The following is a 6,946-nucleotide window of genomic DNA, read 5'->3' as shown; positions in this document are numbered from 1 at the left end:
AATTATTTTCCTTTGTAAAACATTTTTAAATAAAAAATCACAATTTCCAAAAACAACAAACCTAAAATGATATATCACGTCTTTTCTTCTAAAACATTCGCGTTCATATTAATGGGCGTTGTTCGTAAGTATGTATTAAACAAATTTATATGTAGTCATATGTAGCCCGACATGACTTTATTAAAAAATTTGCACAACAAAACTTGTCAGGATTTTTGTCGGATGAATTACAAAGATTCTAATTTTAAGGCGTTTGCTTATTTGCAACTCCCCGCTTTGAAGTGTTGGTACTCGGTCCGTCTTTTCAAATAAACAACTCAAACTTCATGTAAAAAATTAAAAATAAATAAGTAAGAGCGTGCTAAGTTCGGCCGGGCCGAATCTTATATACCTTCCACCATGGATTGCAATTGTCGAGTTATATGCGCGGTATCTCTTTTTAGGCAAACAAAGAGTATTGAATAAGAACTGTTATGCTATTGAAGCTATATCAAATTATAGTCCGATTCGGACCATAAATGAATGCTGAACATTCATTCGGATAAGAATTGCGCCTTGTAGGGGCTCAAGTAGCAAAATCGGGAGATCTGTTTATATGGGAGCTGTATCAAGCTATTGATCGATTCAGACTTTATTAGACACGTATGTTGAAGGTCGTGAGAGAAGCCGTTGTACAAAATTTCTTCCAAGGATAGGATAGGATGAGAATTGCGCCCTCTTGAGGGTCAAGATCCCAGATCGGTTTATATGGCAGCTATATCGTGTTATGTACCGATTTGCGCCATATTTGGCAAAGTTATTGAAAGTCATAACAAAACAATTCTTGCTAAATTTCAGCCAAATCGGGTGAGAATTGCGCACTCTTTTGGCTCAAGAAGTCAAGATCCCAGATCGGTTTATATGACAGCTATACCAGATTATGAACCGATTTGAATCATACTTAGCACAGTTGATGAATGTGACACCAAAACACTACGTGCAAAATTTCAAATCGGACGAGAATTGCGCCCTCTAGAAGCTCAAGAAGTTAAGACCCAAAATTGGTTTATATGGCAGCTATATCTAAACATGAACCGTTTTGAACCATACAGAGCGCAGTTGTTGGAAGTGATACCAAAATGCCACGTGCAAAATTTCAGTCAAATCGGACAAGAATTGCGCCCTCCAGAGGCTCAAGAAGTCAAGACCCGTTTATCGGTTTATATGGCAGCTATATCAAAACATGGACCGTTTTGGTCCATTTACAATTCCAACCGACCTATTTGTGCAAAATTTCAAGCGGCTAGCTTCACTCCTTTGAAAGTTAGCGTGCTTTCGACAGAAAGACGGACATGGCCAGATCGACTCAAAATTACATGACGATCAAGAATATACAGCGGTCAAAAAAAGTATTCATCATTCAATGTTTTTTTTTTAATAAGTCTACAAAAGACAATTGGAATAAAAACATATTAAACTAATGATGCAGTAGTGCTTGTGTGATATATATGTACACAATTTCATTGTTTTTAAAGAAAAAAAATAGTATTTATTGGAACAAAAAGGGCCATTTTACAGCTGAACACAAAAAATTAAACAAAAAAAGTATTCATCATTGCAAAAAAACAAAAAAATAAATAACATAATTTTAAAAAATTAATACTTTGTTATTCGACCACCGCGTCTTATAACTTCTTTTAAACGGTTTGACATCGATTGGACTAATTTAGCGGTTATATTTTGGTCTATATTAGTCCATTCCTCCATTATCACCTGTTGCATTTGACTCTTGCTCGAAAAATTGCGCGTTCTCAATTTGCGTTCGAGATGTTCCCAAAGATGTTCAATTGGGTTCAAGTCGGGACTTTGAGGAGGAGTTTTAATGACTTTGGGGCAGTTATACAGCATCCACATCTTGGTATTTAAAGCAGAATGTTTGGGGTCATTATCTTGATAATATTGAAAGTTATTACCAAGCCCAAGTTTTACAGCACTATATTTTTAATTCCTCTTTAAAATGTCAATGTAATACTTATGATCCATTACTCCATTAATAATTTCAAGATTTCCCGCTCCTGAAGCCGCCATACACCCCCAAACCATTAAACCACCTCCACCATGTTTTACAGTAGCAACTGTGTTTCGTTCTTCAAGCTCTGTATTTGGTTTTCTGTACACTATGACCTTTCCATCGCACCCAAAAAGATTAAACTTGCTCTCGTCTGCAAAAATGACTGTTTTCCAAAATGATTCGGGCTGTTTTACATACATTTTTGCGAAGTTTAGCCTTTTCACTCGGTTTATTTTATTTATAAAGGGCTTCTTACGTGCAGTTCTTCCTCTGTAACTATGCCTTTTGAGTGTATTTCGAATTGTTTGTGTAGTAACTTCCTTCCCTAAATATTCCATAGTGTTTTTACGAAGAATGGTCGCATTTGTCTTCGGAGTTTTCTGAACTTGCCGCACTAGCCAACGCACATCTCCAACTGAAAGTGCTTTTGGTCGACCAGATCTTGGTTTATTGTCAACAGTTTTCATTTCTGTCCACTTTCTGATGATGGATTGTATAGTAGATCGTGGTCTATTTAATATTTCACTGATAGTGTTTTGAGTTAAACCATTCCTGTGGTGTTTTATTATCAAAACTTTTACCTCATCAGAAACCTCGTTTTGCTTACGACCCATTTTGACAAAAACTATATTTTCAATGAAATTAAATATTTGCTGTCAAGGGCAAAGCCTCCTTTACTAAATAAAACAGAAAAGGGGGATTCCCAAATAATATTTGAATTTGACTTTGATGATAGCACATCAATGATGAATACTTTTTTTGTTCTGTTTTTGGTGTTATTATATAAAATTGCATTTTTTGCGCTAATTAAATTTATTTTTTGAATTTATTTTAAAACATATTACGAAAAATAAACTATTGCATAAAACTGCATTATTTGTTTACTTTAAATTTTCTTCAATTACCCAAAATAAGTGAATTTATTATCAATTTTGCTTATGATGAATACTTTTTTTGACCGCTGTATATACTTTATGGTGCTTCAGACGCATATTTCGAGGTGTTACAAACACAATGACGAAAATAGGATAACCCCATCCTATGGTGGAAGGTATAAAAATGTGCGAAAAGAATAAATTCTTTTTTACGTACGCTGTCCATTTTCTGAACAATTTAACAAGCTGTGGGGTTCCCCGAGAACGCTCCCTAAAAATAACTTCATTTTTGTATTCCTGGAATCTTATTAGGGGATATCCATGTATAGATTTTTTGTTTGGAGGCCACCGCAGCGTAGAGTTTAGCAAACATTTTCAGCCGTGATTATCCCCCTACTCCGGCTATAAAAAGGAGGTCGCTGATCGTTGAGTTAAAACTTGAATCGGACAGCAGTCTTTGATATGTGACATAGATTGGCAACAACGCACAACCGCACATAAATTCTTAGACAACAATGCGTCCGGTCGACACATTGTTGTCATTTTACATAGCATTCTTGTTATTTTACACTTGGTTGATTGGTCAGTATTAACTACTTCCATACAAACACAATTTTTGATTTTCAACTGTGTAGTGTGCCCCTCACATACTATGTGAGAAGTTTGCCCCTGTTCCTTAACGGAATGTTTATGGACAAATTTGCATATTTCTACTATTAAATACAACTTATTGTTTACATACCTTTATACTTAAGCCAGGTCCGAATAATTGTTTCTTGTGCGATCATGTAAAATCATTTTGCAGTTTTGTTGTGAAAGACAGTCAACACCCATTAGAGTTAATTGTAAGATCGCGGTAAGAATGTTGAAGATATATGCATGTATTTAACTTTTTTATTTAGAAAGGTATATATTTTCAATATTTTTGCAAATTTCTAAAAAATGTCTTGTTAATATTCTTGTAATTATATTACAAAATCCAAAAATTTCACGGAAGTTGATACACTTATGTATATATGTATGTATATGTAACACAATGATTTCTTTAGGAATTATTCGTTTGCATTTTCTATCTGAAATAGGCTTTACACTGTTATTTTTTTAAATGTTCACATATCAAATCACTAATATTTATTAACACCATAATGCTACACTGCGTTTTTAAGAAAGTTTAATTTAATATACTTTCGGTTTGGTGAATTGAAACAGACAAAATGTTAAACACTGTATAAGGTATATTCCCGTTCGCGTACGTTTACACCCAATTTTGCCGGAATATTTTTACGTATAGTGTTCGCGTACTCTATAATTGCGCAAATTTGCACAAATGTTTACTGGAAATCGTTCGCGTACTTTATTTGCCAGCAGGAGAATGCCTGATAGCGAGCAATAATTTGGGAGTCTGTCTGGTAATTAAAAGCTTGCAAATTTCTGTTGAAGGTTTTCCCAGCAGCAATTTGCAGCATTGCACAATTTGTTTTTGAAAATCAACTGTTTAATCACAAAAATATACCAAAGCATGCAAATTTTTGCTCCAAAACTAGAGAGACGAATTTGAAATTTCGATAAACGAGAAGCTGCAAGGCAAAGCCCATCAGCATGTTTTAAATAAACAAATAAGTTTAAAAACACCGAAAATCGCAATGACCGATTTGAATTGGTACATTTGTTTCTGACAACGTTATTTTGTAGATAATAGTTCTGTTCGCGTATTTATGTAGTAAAAATTTGCAAGAGTGTAAGAACAGCTATTAATAGGTCTGTTCGCGTACTTTTCCGATAAAAATATTCAGGAGAGGACTTTTCCAGTAAATTTTTGCTGGAGAGTAAAACCCCGTTTACACAAAAAATAAATTGTCAGATGTTGATAAAAAGTACTGTAGCAAATACCCGTAATCGTTGCAAAACGTGAAATTTCCGAATCTCGTAGCAAATCTAGATTTGTTCCAAGTGCAAACTGGGTTTTACTCTTTTTTGCTATTTCTGTTCGTGTGTTTTGCTAGGTCTGTTCGTGTATTTTTTCAGTAAAAATTTGCCAATACAAATTTGCAGAAGATTAAGAATAGCCATGATACAATTAAGAGGTAGTGTCATTAGCAAAATCTACCCCCTACGAAACTATCTTGAGTAGCAAATGCCGTAAACTGAAATGTCAAAACGGGTTTAAAAATAAACTTTGTTTTACAACTTATCTTCTTCAAATGCGTTTTATATTTGAATTTTCATCATTATAACACTGTGTTGTTGCTTTTTTGTGGAATATCGGATAAATGGAACATCTTTTTAAGATAGATAAAATCACAGCTGTTATCAAGCCTTTGACATTTAGATTTACTACAAAATAAAAACAAAAATGGAAAACATTGTACTCAGCTGTTCATATGACCTCACATTATAAGTGCAACCTGATGAATAGCCTTTAATCTCTATTGCTATTTATTTGAATTAGACAGCTGGTTTTCATAGAACATGGTGTTTGACTTTGCTTTTTATGGTGTCATTTCTAGTTTGACCGATATGCCAATGTGAACATGGTAACTCTTCGTGTCAATTATCCTATGCACCACGAAATATTAAATTCACCTTCGATTGCTGTCAATGTTCACATTCGATAATTGACATGAAAGTGAATACACGTACACAAAAACTAGCCTACATTTTAATACTACGTTCGTCGCTTACCTGTTTTGCAGTCTTATGATATAACAATTATATCTGTTTTTTTAAAACATTCACCTATAAAGCCTAGTACTTACTTGAATTTTCACACGAACAACCAAGATATATTCATTTACAGGCAGTGGCAGTTGCCAAACAACAAAATATTGAGTGCACTGTCTGTCAAAATCAGTGATTAGTACAACTCTGATTTTGTGTATGTTAGTTCGCGCCATTTTTCTTTGTTTCACACAACTCCAAAACTCGTTGACAGAAAGTGCACTTTGCGAGAAAAAATTGTACTCAGCTGCTTACGGTACACTACCTGTTAATTATGTCACGCGAACAACTGTCAAAACGCACTATAAAAAAGGTGGCGAAGATAATGCGAGCATATTCCGTACAAGTGGTATTGAGTTCTATGAGCAGAATAGTAGCGATATGTCGCTGCTTCAGGATAAATTTAGCACAATTTTAATTGCAAATGTAATTAAATGCTCACGAAATGAGTCGAATCAACTCTGCTTCAATACTGTTGTCTTTGTGGTGTGTTGAAGTTTGACTTTTGTTTGTGTTCTGACCATGGCGAAACAATTAAAGACGGTCTCATTTGTACAACAACCTCAAATCATATGGTACAATCTGCCATCTTGTCATCAAGGTGATCGTAGTTTTGCTAACACACGTAAAGAAATTTGTGTGCGTGTGTGTATTCGTGTGCGTACATAAGCAGAGAATATGCGAAAAAGAAGATAACAACAAAGAGAATGCAAACAAAAATCTGTCATCTTAATACCGTCAAACCTGGTCAGCTGTTCGAGCCTTGTGTTCTGACAAAGAAAAGGGTCCGTCGGATTTTGCAATAATTTAATATGCATTTTCTTTGCATTTAGAATTCGTCTGAAGCGGACGCTTCGGGATTCGATGCTTAGTCATCGTTATACACAGTACAGTTATAACTGTACATTGGTTTTAATTCTGTATTTTTAATACACGTGTTTTAATTTACAGTTGGTGGGGACACCAACTTCGGAAGTACAACCTGGCATATAGAGTCGTACTCTGCCATTTCGATTAAAGTCCAAAAAAAAAAAAAAAATAATATGCATTTTCGCTGTGAATGAAATCAGTACTAGGCTTAAAGCCTTTTCTTTGTCAGAACACAAACAAAAGTCAAACAACAACACACAACAAAGAAAAAAGTATGAAGTAGAGTTGATTCGGCCCATTTCGTGAGCATATATTGGGTTGCCCAAAAAGTAATTGCGGATTTTTCATATTGTCGGCGTTGACAAATTTGTTCACAGCTTGTGACTCTGTAATTGCATTCTTTCTTCTGTCAGTTATCAGCTGCTACTTTTAG

At 34.6% G+C, this 6,946-nt stretch overlaps 1 protein-coding gene across 1 annotated transcript in view; it reads right to left on the bottom strand.

Moving 5' to 3' along the window:
* LOC106092674 (microtubule-associated protein futsch) overlaps positions 1 to 3,937 on the bottom strand; it is a 379,860-nt gene extending 375,923 nt beyond the window's left edge. The window contains exon 1 of the mRNA XM_059366947.1: positions 3,668 to 3,937. The gene's annotated coding sequence lies outside the window, so the exon portion shown is untranslated. The remainder of the gene's footprint in view (positions 1 to 3,667) is intronic.
* Positions 3,938 to 6,946: the final 3,009 nt, after the last annotated feature.

This window comes from Stomoxys calcitrans, chromosome 4, assembly GCF_963082655.1.
Source record: "Stomoxys calcitrans chromosome 4, idStoCalc2.1, whole genome shotgun sequence".
NCBI lineage: Eukaryota > Metazoa > Arthropoda > Insecta > Diptera > Muscidae > Stomoxys > Stomoxys calcitrans.
Note: the sequence above shows the minus strand (reverse complement) of the source record. Positions and strands in the feature narration are given on the sequence as shown.